This window comes from Copidosoma floridanum, unplaced genomic scaffold (assembly GCF_036245765.1).
Source record: "Copidosoma floridanum isolate Cflo_tuat_1 unplaced genomic scaffold, Cflo_Japanese_pri ptg000016l, whole genome shotgun sequence".
Taxonomy (NCBI): Eukaryota; Metazoa; Arthropoda; class Insecta; order Hymenoptera; family Encyrtidae; genus Copidosoma; species Copidosoma floridanum.
The window spans coordinates 13,076,404-13,087,996 of record NW_028321893.1 but is presented as its reverse complement, the minus strand read 5'-3'; the positions used below and the strand labels follow the sequence as shown (position 1 = coordinate 13,087,996).

Genomic DNA, 11,593 nt, shown 5'->3' with positions numbered 1-11,593 from the left:
TGATCTAGTGGTTTCCCCACAGAGGTATAAGAATAGAGGGGAAAAGCGCTATAGTAGCCTATTAGCGGCAGCGACAGCATCACTAAGTGTAACGGGGCATGTGTCCTTGTTGCTAAAGCTACGTTATTTGCTACTTTTTCGTCCTGAATCTTACAGTTGATTCAATCTCATTATCTCATGTATGACTCGACCAATAACATAACTGCTAGACAAAGACAGATGCCCCGTTACATAGAGAATTCTGCTGTCGCATATCACGCCCCCTTTTCTCCTCTATTTTTATGGAGCTGTTCACTTAGACATTTTTTGCTTAATTCAATGTGAACGTTTATATTGAAAAGGGGGTTCCACTGTTCCGCTAAACTCAAATTACTGAACAGACTGAACAGACCTATGCTGTGTTCTCTGTCAGTCACATAGAGGTATAAGAATAGAGGAGAAAAGGGGGCGTGATATGCGACAGCAGAATTCGCTACGTAACGAGGCATCTGTCTTTGTCTGGCAGTTATGTTATTGGTCGAGTCATACATGAGATTGAATTTACTGTAGGATTCAGGACGAAGAAGTAGCCAATAACGTGGCTTTGGCAACAAGGACAGATGCCCCGTTACACTTAGTTATGCTATCGCTGCCGCTAATGGGCTAGTATAGCGCTTTTCCCCTCTATTCTTATACCTCTATGGTCAGTCAACGTATGTTGCGACCATAGGCTTTGTTGCCTGATGGAAAAAGAGGTATAGGTCTGTTCAGTCTGTTCACTCAATTTGAGTTTAGCGGAACAGTGGAACCCCCTTTTCAATATGAACCAGGGTTGTTTATAAAAGTTGCTTTTTAGAATTAGAAGTTTTGAAAGTTTTAAAACTTTTAAAAGTTCGGTTTTGTTTGCTACAATCTATCCAGCTATAGCTATAAGGCATAGGGTCTATAGAGTATTGAGGTAATGCGTGTTGTGCTCTCCTACTGTAACTAGTGTACGAACCCTTATTCTTTTTTGTCATTCAGTTGATGGCATCTCAGAAGTGATAAAATAACTTGGCGGGAAATTCAATTGGACTATGTGGGGCATGACGCAGAAACCCAGATAACACTTTAAGGCATAATAAATTAATAAAATAAACCCAAGCTATTCAACCCAATGACCCAGGGTGACTACTAGCAAATATCTTAAATAATAAATTGTTAAATTTAATAACAAAAGCGCCTTTCACCCCATGACCCGATGCGCTTACTGGCAAATGTATTGAAAAATTAATTGCTAAATTTGATAACAAAAGCGCCTTTCACCCAATGACCCGGGGCGCTCACTGGCAAATGTATTAAATAATTAATTGCTAAATTTAATAACAAAAGCACCTTTTACCCAATGACCCGGGGCGCTTACTGGCAAATGTATTGAATTATTAATTAATAAATTTATCAACAAAAGCGCCTTTCACCCAATGACTTGAGATGCTTACTGTCAAATATATTAAATAGAAATTTGTGAAATTTAATAACACAGGGTCCTATCACCCGATGACCCGGGGTGCTTACTGTCAAATATATTAAATAGAAATTTGTGAAATTTAATAACACAGGGTCCTATCACCCGATGACCCGGGGTGCTTACTGTCAAATATATTAAATAGAAATTTGTGAAATTTAATAACACAGGGTCCTATCACCCGATGACCCGGGGTGCTTACTGGAAAATCTATTAAATAATAAATTGTTAATCAATAATACAATTGTATAAATTTTTTAATATATTTATTACCAAAGTGGCCAGTAAGCGCCCCGGGTCATTGGGTGAAAGGCGCTTTTGTTAATAAATTGAGGAATTAATTATTCAATACATTTGCCAGTAAGCGCCCCGGGTCATTGGGTGAAAGGCGCTTTTGTTATCAAATTTAGCAATTAATTTTTCAATACATTTGCCAGTAAGCGCATCGGGTCATGGGGTGAAAGGCGCTTTTGTTATTAAATTTAACAATTTATTATTTGAGATATTTGCTAGTAGTCACCCCGGGTCATTGGGTTGAATAGCTTGGGTTTATTTTATTAATTTATTATGCCTTAAAGTGTTATCTGGGTTTCTGCGTCATGCCCCACATAGTTCATTTGAATTTCCCGCCAAGTTATTTTATCACTTCTGAGATGCTATCAACTAAATGACAAAAAAGAATAAGGGTTCGTACACTAGTTACAGTAGGAGAGCACAACACGCATTACCTCAATACTCTATAGACCCTATGCCTTATAGCTATAGCTATATAGATTGTAGCAAACAAAACAGAACTTTTAAAAGTTTTAAAACTTTCAAAACTTCTAATTCTAAAAAGCAACTTTTATAAACAACCCTGATATGAACGTTCACATTGAATTAAGCAAAAAATGTCTATGTGAACAGCTCCTTATACCTCTAAGGGTTTCCCACGTCAGAGAGGTTGGGTCCTAGAGAATTCCAAAATCCGCCCGGAACTATAAAACTATATCCCATTGCTCTTGGGCAACTGCATACAAGGCGCATGCGCAGCAGTGTGTATTATGGTGTGGATGTGTAATGAGAGAGAAAAAGGCACATTCGACAAAAATAATTATTTTACTTGCTATACCTAAAAATATGACAGTTTACAATTGCTTGACATAAACTACAATTAAATCGCAAACGATTGACACCAGTTTTGTTAGTATGGACAAACTACAAAGGGTGAAGGAGATACTTTTTCATGTCTTTCGCACGATGGCATCAAATTTTTTTTTTTTGCAAAAGTGATTGATCCCATAGTTTTTTACATAACGGTTGCAAACGTTGCTTACGATTCCACAGTTTGAGGTATTTTTTTTAAGTCGAAATTAGCCAGTTGTTTTCGGACTTCACAGAGCTACGTCTGAGCGATGTACTCAACGCTCTTGCAGAATACGGATAGAGCAGTGTTAGTAAGGGAAATTTTTTTAACGCGATTTGCAGATCTTTTTTGGTGATCGCAGCCTTAGTTGCGTATCAAATTGTATTATTTGTATTTACCTGTTTAATGTCTCAAATTTTAGGCATAACTGATAATTAAATAGTTTTGATAAAAATCTTCTTATGACTACTCAGTGCTTCAAAATACCCCCATATGCATTGGCTATTCTACAAATGTAGCAAAGGTATGCATCCTTTTTTACTATGTGGTTTATGCATAACATTACTGTAATTTATGAAATTTCCTTTTTTTTGTAATGAGTTGATGCGATTTTTTAGTTTACTATTCACGGTTTCATATTCATTACATAATGTTCTATTAACACTTTATCCCTTGGTTGAGTTTGTTTTTTACACTGTTTGATGTCAAATTATGTTGATATTGGTTAAGTGGCAAGTAATTTCTTAGGAATGTTATGAAAGTAGTTGGGAAGTCTTGAATACTAGCAATTCTGTATAGCTTGATGTAAACACACGAGAAGATATGACTACATTGGGTCCATGTAGGAAATTTAATGTGATAATAGTTCTCTGCATGATTGTCGTACTATTTATAAGCAAAGAACTGATATTTTTTTTTGGGCAACCATGAGCTCTAAAACTCGAAGAATTTTACAAACCTTGTAAGCAGACCAATAAAAACATAAAATTGAGCTCTTCTTTACTCTGTCTGCTAAAAGCGGAAGCTGAATAGAGATAAAGAGAAAGAATGCTTTAAAAATTGTTTGCAAAAGTAGAACTTTGACTGTATCTACCTTATTTATACAATACTTTTATGAAAAACTTTGATTTTGACAGACAACAACATTTCATTAAAACATTTTTGAAAATATTCTTTATTGCAGAGCATTTAAAAATGGTATACTCAGTTAAAAATTTATAGCTTTAATTATACCTATAAATTACAGCTATAATTATAGCTATAACTACCTATAAAACAGCTATAATAATGTATGAAATTTAGCTATAAATATAGCTATAAATTACAGCTGTAATCTTTTCACGAATTTTGAATAAAAATTAGTTTAAAATCAGATTTTTTCAATATATATCGATCAGCATAGACGGTATCATCCGTGTGATAACAGTAAAACTGAGGGCCTAAAGTATTCTTAAACAATTTTTAAAAAACTTGAAATTGTATATGATTTCTTGTTTTTTTTTCTACTTATATAAAAATACTTCAGGCCCCCAGTTTTACTGTTATCATACGGATCATACCATCTGTACTGATCGATATATGTTGAAAAAATCTGATTTTAAACTAATTTTTATCCATTATTTGTGAAAAATTTACAGCTGTAATTTATAGCTATATTTATAGCTGTAGTTTATAGCTATATTTATAGCTGAATTTTATACAGTATTATAGCTGTTTTATAGGTAGTTATAGCTATAATTATAGCTATAAATTATATGCATGTTAATAGCTATAAATTTTTGACTGAGTACAATGACTAATTCTTTTAGGGTATTGAATTCCGGAAATTGTATATTCATTTAGTTCATGTCACTTGCCAATAATTCCTCTTAATATTAATACCATTTAACATTAGAAGTGTGGAAGCTATTTTTCAAGTAACATTAAATTGGATTATTTTGGTGAACAGGCATGAATAAAAGAATAAACGGCACAACCACGGTTTCTTTGGCGACAAGGTGTATGTTCATAACACATACTTAAGAGGATTTGTAAATTTGTAAGGATCAATATCCACCAACCACAAATATTCAATTTTTCATTCGTGACATCTCCAAAACTAGGCAAAGTAAACACATTGCACCAATTGTAAAAATTACTTGTTTTTTTACCGTATTACAACTGCAAAAGTGCCAAAAGGACACACTTCCCTTTACCCACTCTAATCGGCTCGGAGCGAATGTATTACACTGATTTTGCATACCCTAACTTTGAAAACCTCACCATTTATTTACTATATCGGCAACGCCATGGTGGAATTGAAAATATGATTAGTCTGAAGCTGATAACGGTTAGGATAACAACAAACAAGATTCATCAAGTTACTTAAATGCGAGTGAGAACTGAAAAGTGACATGAGAGGAAATAAGAAAAAAACTAAGCTACCCGATCGTAAAGCTTAGCTGAGATACCCCGCTAGTTAGGTACACGCAAAAAAAATTTGTACCGTAAGAGTACAGGGGTCCAGCTTAAATGAGTACAAACACGCATTTAACGCATACAGTACAGCTATTTGCTCGAAGCTATTTCAACTTTGAACTCGTACAGTTCAAAGCAGCACTGTACTGTAGAGGTCTAGGGAGGAGTCTGTCTGAGCCAGCGCTTGTAACGTATACGTTCCAACCTCCGAGCTCGAGCTGTAACTATCGATGTAGAGTTACGGTGTATATATATATATATATATATATATATATATATATATATATATATATATAGTGAGTACAGACGTACTGTCTGGCAGGCATATGTACATATAGCAGAAGCTGACTGTATACACCGTAACTATGCATCGGTAGTTACAGCTCGAGCTCGGAGGTTGCAACGTATACGTTCTAAGCGCTGGCTAAGATAGCCCCCTCCCTAAACCTCTACAGTACAGCGTTGCTTTAAGGTGGCTCCTTACTAAATCAAAACACTGGAGTATTATATGATATTTTAAAGGATGATTCTTGAAGGTGCAAGGAGTCTTTTCCCAAAATTTTAGACCTCGTCACCACCAAAATTGTTGAAGAAAACTAACTGGAAAATAGACTCTGTAACATAGCCTCTTATGGAGGGTCGTTAAATTGGTGGCGCAGGTTGTATGATATCTCAGCAAAGATACTGTAGTTCCTAATAGAAAACTATGTAGCAGATAGAAGAAATCAAAATCTTTCCAACAACATTCAGGTACTTGGACATTACCATGGGTTTTATAGGATATTTTGTGAAAATAGTAGATAACTGTGCAAGTCACGAAATAGATGAAAAGTGTGGGGCGTCTGCTACACCAAAGAGCGGTAGCCCGCGTAGTTTAAATTGGTCAGAAAGTTGTATGTAAAATGAATAGGAGTTGTGGGGAATCGTAATTATAATAAAAATAAATGAGACGCTGAACTAAGAAAATAATTTAATGCGGGGCTGACTTTTGTACTTTTTGTATACATACGTCTGCTCGGGTCACTGTATTGTACGATATAGGTAAACGGTGTCGATGTGACTAATCTTTTTTTGAAGGGACTATAGGTACCTATCCATTTTTAGTCAAGAACCTCCACAGCCAATGAAAAGCTGTGTTGCAGTATGCTCACTCTTCTTGTGGGATTTATAGTGAGGAGCCACCTTAAACTGTACGAGTCCAAAGTTGGGATAGCTGCGAGCAGACAGCTGTACTGTATGCGTTTAATGCGTGTTCCAACTTTCTTAAGGTAGACCCTTGTACGAATCGTTTTTGCGTGTAAGCCTCAGATGGGCTGCTCAGGTAGGACATACCTATACATTTCAACGAAGCTCTAGCGAGGCGTTACCGCCCGATCAGAAACTTATTGAGGATACCAGCACCTACACTAAACGGGAGGTCCTCATGAGGTATTCCTACTAAGGACCAGCGTTGGGTTAGGCGGATTCAATATCGGAACTTTTTTCCTAGATCGTATACATAGCTATACGATCTAGGGAGAATGTTCCGTCGAGCAGACAGCACAGCAGTGAACGGGCATTGCCAAAGACGTGCGAAAATTAAAAATTGTAATATTATAACACAAGTGCCTATCACCCAATGACCCGGGGAGCTAACTGGCCACTCTATTGAATAATAAAGTATTAATTAATAACACAAGCGCCTATCACCTGATGTCCCGGGGCGCTTACTGGTCGCTTTATTAAATAATAAAGTATTAATTATTTACACTAGCGCCTATCACCCGATGTCCCGGGGCGCTAACTGGCCTCTCCATTAAATAATAAAGTATTAATTATTAATATAAGCGCCCATCACCCGATGTCCCGGGGCGCTAACTGGCCTCTCTATTAAATAATAAAGTATTAATTAATAGCACAAGCACCTATCACCCGATGTCCAGGGCTCACTGGCCTCTCTATTAAATAATAAAGTATTAATTAATTATTAACACAAGTGCCTATCACCAGATGACCTGGGACGCTTATTGGTCGCTTTATTAAACGATATATATTATTAATTAATAGCACAACGGTCATCAGGTGATAGGTGCTTGTGCTGTTAATTAATATTTTATTATTTAATAGAGAGGCCAGTAAGCGTCCTGGGTCATCGGGCGACAGGCGCTTGTGCTTTAAATTAATAATATATATCGTTAAATAAAGCGACCAGTAAGCGCCCCGGGTCACTTGGTGATAGGCCCTTGGGTTATTAATTAACCTTTTATTAATTTATACAGTGACAAGTAAGCACCCTGGGTCATTGAGTGACAGACGCTTGTGTTATTAATCAATAATATATACCTTTTAATGAAGTGACCAGTGAGTGCCCCGGGACATCGGGTGATAGGCACTTGTGTTAATAATTAATACTTTATTATTTAATAGAGAGGCCAGTTAGCGCCGCGGGTCATTGGGTAAAAGAAGCTTGTACTATTAATTAATATTTTATTATTTCACAAAGTGGCCAGTAAGCACCCTAGGTCATCGGGTGATAGGCGCTTGTGCTATTAATTAATATTTTATTATTTCACAAAGTGGCCAGTAAGCACCCTAGGTCATCGGGTGACAGGCGCTTGTGCTATTAATTAATATTTTATTATTTCACAGAGTGGCCATTAAGCACCCCGGGTTATCGGGCGATAGGCGCTTGTGTTAATAATTAATACTTTATTATTTAATAGAGAGGCCAGTAAGCGCCCCGGGTCACTAAGTAATAGGCGTTTGTGTTGATAATTAACATTTTATTATTTAATAGAGTGGCCAGTAGGCACCCCGGGTCATTAGGTGATAGGTGCTTGTGTTAATAATTAATACTTTATTATGTAATAGAGAGGCCAGTAAGCGCCTTGGGTCACTAAGTGGTAGGCGTTTGTGTTGATAATTAACATTATATTATTTAATAGAGTGGCCAGTAGGCACCCCGGGTCATTAGGTGATAGGCGCTTGTGTTAATAATTAATACTTTATTATTTAATAGAGAGGCCAGTTAGCGCCCTGGGTCAGTGGGTGATAGGCACTTGTGTTACGATAATGAAATTTTTAATTTTCGCGCGTGTTTGGCAATGCCCCTTCACTGCTGTGCTGTCTGCTCGACGGAACATTCTTCCTTCGGAAAAAGTTCCGACATTGAATCCGCCTAACCCAACGCTGCTAAGGACCTACAGAGGTGGAATAACAGAGTGTTGTGGAGGCCCTCTTTAGGTATCCTCAAAAGCCTAGCTTATTCTCTCAGGGTATAATGTATATAGATGTACAACACGTATAAATGCACAAGCAATATTTGTCAAATATGGTAATTTTGACAGTTTTTTTAATCACTTCCAAAATTGTAAATGCTATCATCTACTGTCTGCACAATATTACTATAATAAGAGGAATAACTATCGCACTCTACATTTTTATTTTTTATTTCATGACTCTGAAGTTTGCAACGTTGCGTGCAACAAAAATACAAAAAAAAATTTTTTTTTTTTTTTTTAACTCAAATGTTTTAAATTCCAGCAATTTGTAAATTATGAAAATGTACTTTCTCGAGATATTAGGGTTTAAAGATTGATTCGAGTGTATAGGCGTGAAAAATGCGTTTAGGACTATGAAACTATTTAAAAGATATTTATATAGCGTATATTAATCAAGGTAAGTCTTTGTCTACGCATTAACTCATAAAACCATTAAAAAAAAATTCCTCATTATAATACCGTCACGATATAGCAATGACCCATGTAACCCAAAAACCCAACAAAGTTGTAATAAACTGTATACGCATGTACAAATGACTTAAAAAATGAAAAATCATCCATAAAAAAACTGTATTCTTACTACAAGTTCAATAAAATAACTGATAATGTATATTTCCCGTCTTCAAAAACTTAATATTTTATATATTTCATTGTGCAAATATCTGTAATAAACCAAAACTTTTAGACATTCTAATTAAAAAAGCTGTACGACCCCAGACATGGCAGAAAAAACTGAATAATAGGTAAGAACGTACAACAGTTAAAGCACTTTTCGTCTTCGATAACTTGTTATTCATTAAGTTTATTATTGAAAAAGACCGAAAAATACCTATACTGCGCTAAATACAGGCTGTGCGCCGCTGATAACGCATAAAAATTGATTAGTATTACTTGAAACTTATAAGAGTAATGAGTCCCAACAATTTGCGTCTTCTGAAATGATTAATTACAAGTGTTATGTCGCAAAAATGACGGAGAACTACGGAAATTTTAGAAAAATTCGCTATCACAGGCTCTGCGCCACTGATAATAACTAGAAATTGATGAATATTACTTGATTAATATGAGATGTATAAACCTTAACAATTTTCGTCTCCTGGCATGATTAAATTCAAGTGTTATAACGCAAAAATGACCAACAAGTATGAAAATTCAGGGAAAATTTACTATCACAGGCTGTACGCTACTGATAATGCATAGAAATTTATCAATATTACTTAGTTTTCATAAAAATCAACAGTTTAAACAATATTCGTCCTCCGGAATCGTTAAGTTCGATTCTTAAGTCGCAAAAAAACCGAAAAGTACGGAAATTTAGGGAAAACTCTTCATCACAGGCTGTACACCTCTGATAATGCATAGAAATTGACTTATATTACTTAGGACTTATAAAAGTTACAAGGTTTAACAATTTTCGTTTTCTGGAATTATTAATTTCAAGTACTATATTGCAAAAATTACCATAAAGTACGGAAATTTAGGAAAAATTTATTATTATAGGCTGTACGCCCTTAATGATGCATAGAAATCAACTAATATTGCTCAGGACTTATGAGAGTTATAAGTTTCAACAATTTTTGTCTTCCGGAATTCTCAATTACAAGTGCTTAGTCACAAAAATGACCGAAAAGTACGAAAATTTAGAAAAAATTCCTTATTACAGGCTCTACGCCACTGATAACACATAAAAATTTATTTCTATTACTTGTTATGTATAAAAGTGACGAGTTCTATTAACTTTCGTCTTCCAGAATTGTAAAGTTCATTTGGTAAGTCGCAAAAATGACCGAAAAGTACGGAAATTAAGAGATAACTTATTAGTACAGGCTGTATGCCACTGATAATGCATAGAAATTTTTAGATAACACTTACTACATATAGTGGTTATAAGTTTTAACATTTTTTTCCTTCCGGCATTATTAATTACAAGTGTCAAGTCTCAAAAATAACCGAAAAGTACGGAAATTTTAGAAAAATTCATTATCACAGGATTAACGCCACTGATAAAACATAAAAATTTATTTTTATTACTTTTTACGTATAGAAGTGACTTGTTTTAATAAATTTTGTCTTCTGGAATTATCAATTTCAAGTATTATTTATAAAAATGACCGAAAGGTACGGAAATTAAGAGTTAAACTTATTATCACAGGCTGTACTCTACTGATAATACATATAAATTGATTAATATTACTTAATTCTTATGAGGGTTCTAATTCCTGACAATTTTCCGTTTACGGAGTTATTAATTTCAAGTATGATATTGCAAGAATGACCGAAAAATAGGGAAATTTAGGGAAAATTCATTATTACAGGCTGCACGCCACTGATAATGCTAAGTGCCCTTACTAGTGTATCGATAAGAGAGCCGGACGTAGAGCAGTATAATAAAGAACAAAAAATTAAATATACACACACACACATTTTGCACTATAAAAACAAAGCTTTGCACTCTTAGCAGCAGGCTATAGTAACCACGACCTGCAGAAACGGCTGTCGGCTCCTCAGATTGGTCGTTGCATGATTGTAGAAGCCCAGCACATCGTTTGCACGTTTGGACTGTTTGGAGGATCAGAAAGATCTAAAGTCATACTGTATCTAAACGGTGACGTTTAAAACGTTATCTCGGGGGAGGATTAGTACACTGATTACGGGAAAAATAATAAAATAACTTTAAACCGATGGGTTAAAGTTAAAGTTGAAATTGAAAGTTCATCTCATTAGTATCTCGTAATTTGTAGCCAAGACAGAAAAAAAATGAAAATACAAGCGTGTAGGGTGTAAACTTTTGTGTCAATCGAGTCTCTTACTTACCTCTTGATACGCACAAAATTTTTCGAAAATAATTAACAAAGGCATTTTTAGCATTTACTATAAAAGTAAAAGTGAGAAAGAGAGAGAGGTTACTGTGAGCTGTGCATGGCTTCGAAGCCAAGCCATACCCCCTCCATGCTCTACCACATGAGTACAGGTAGCCAGAGTATATAAAGTGGTGCGGGGAGAGAGGCAAGAGGAGAGACATCAGCTGAGTAGGCACTGCTGGATCCAATTTTTATTTTTCAGCTTACGAGCAATGCATAATATTTTTTAAAAGTCTAAATTAAACTTTTAAAGGTAGAAAAAAAAGTCTTCGAGGGACAAGGATTTTTTTCGTTTTGCAGAATTTCCCATTTGTTGGTCATAGTCTGAAGTGAATCTATTCGCCTTGTCGTAAATTATAAAAATAAAACATTAGTCTTCAGTCCGTACAATACAAGAATGTAGTAT

At 35.3% G+C, this 11,593-nt stretch overlaps 1 protein-coding gene across 1 annotated transcript in view; it reads left to right on the top strand.

The window, feature by feature from the left end:
- The first annotated feature begins 2,755 nt into the window (after window positions 1-2,755).
- The window catches only part of LOC106639267 (protein IWS1 homolog A), a 244,301-nt gene continuing 235,463 nt past the window's right edge, over window positions 2,756-11,593 (top strand). Inside the window, exon 1 of the mRNA XM_089592370.1 lies at window positions 2,756-3,132. The gene's annotated coding sequence lies outside the window, so the exon portion shown is untranslated. The remainder of the gene's footprint in view (window positions 3,133-11,593) is intronic.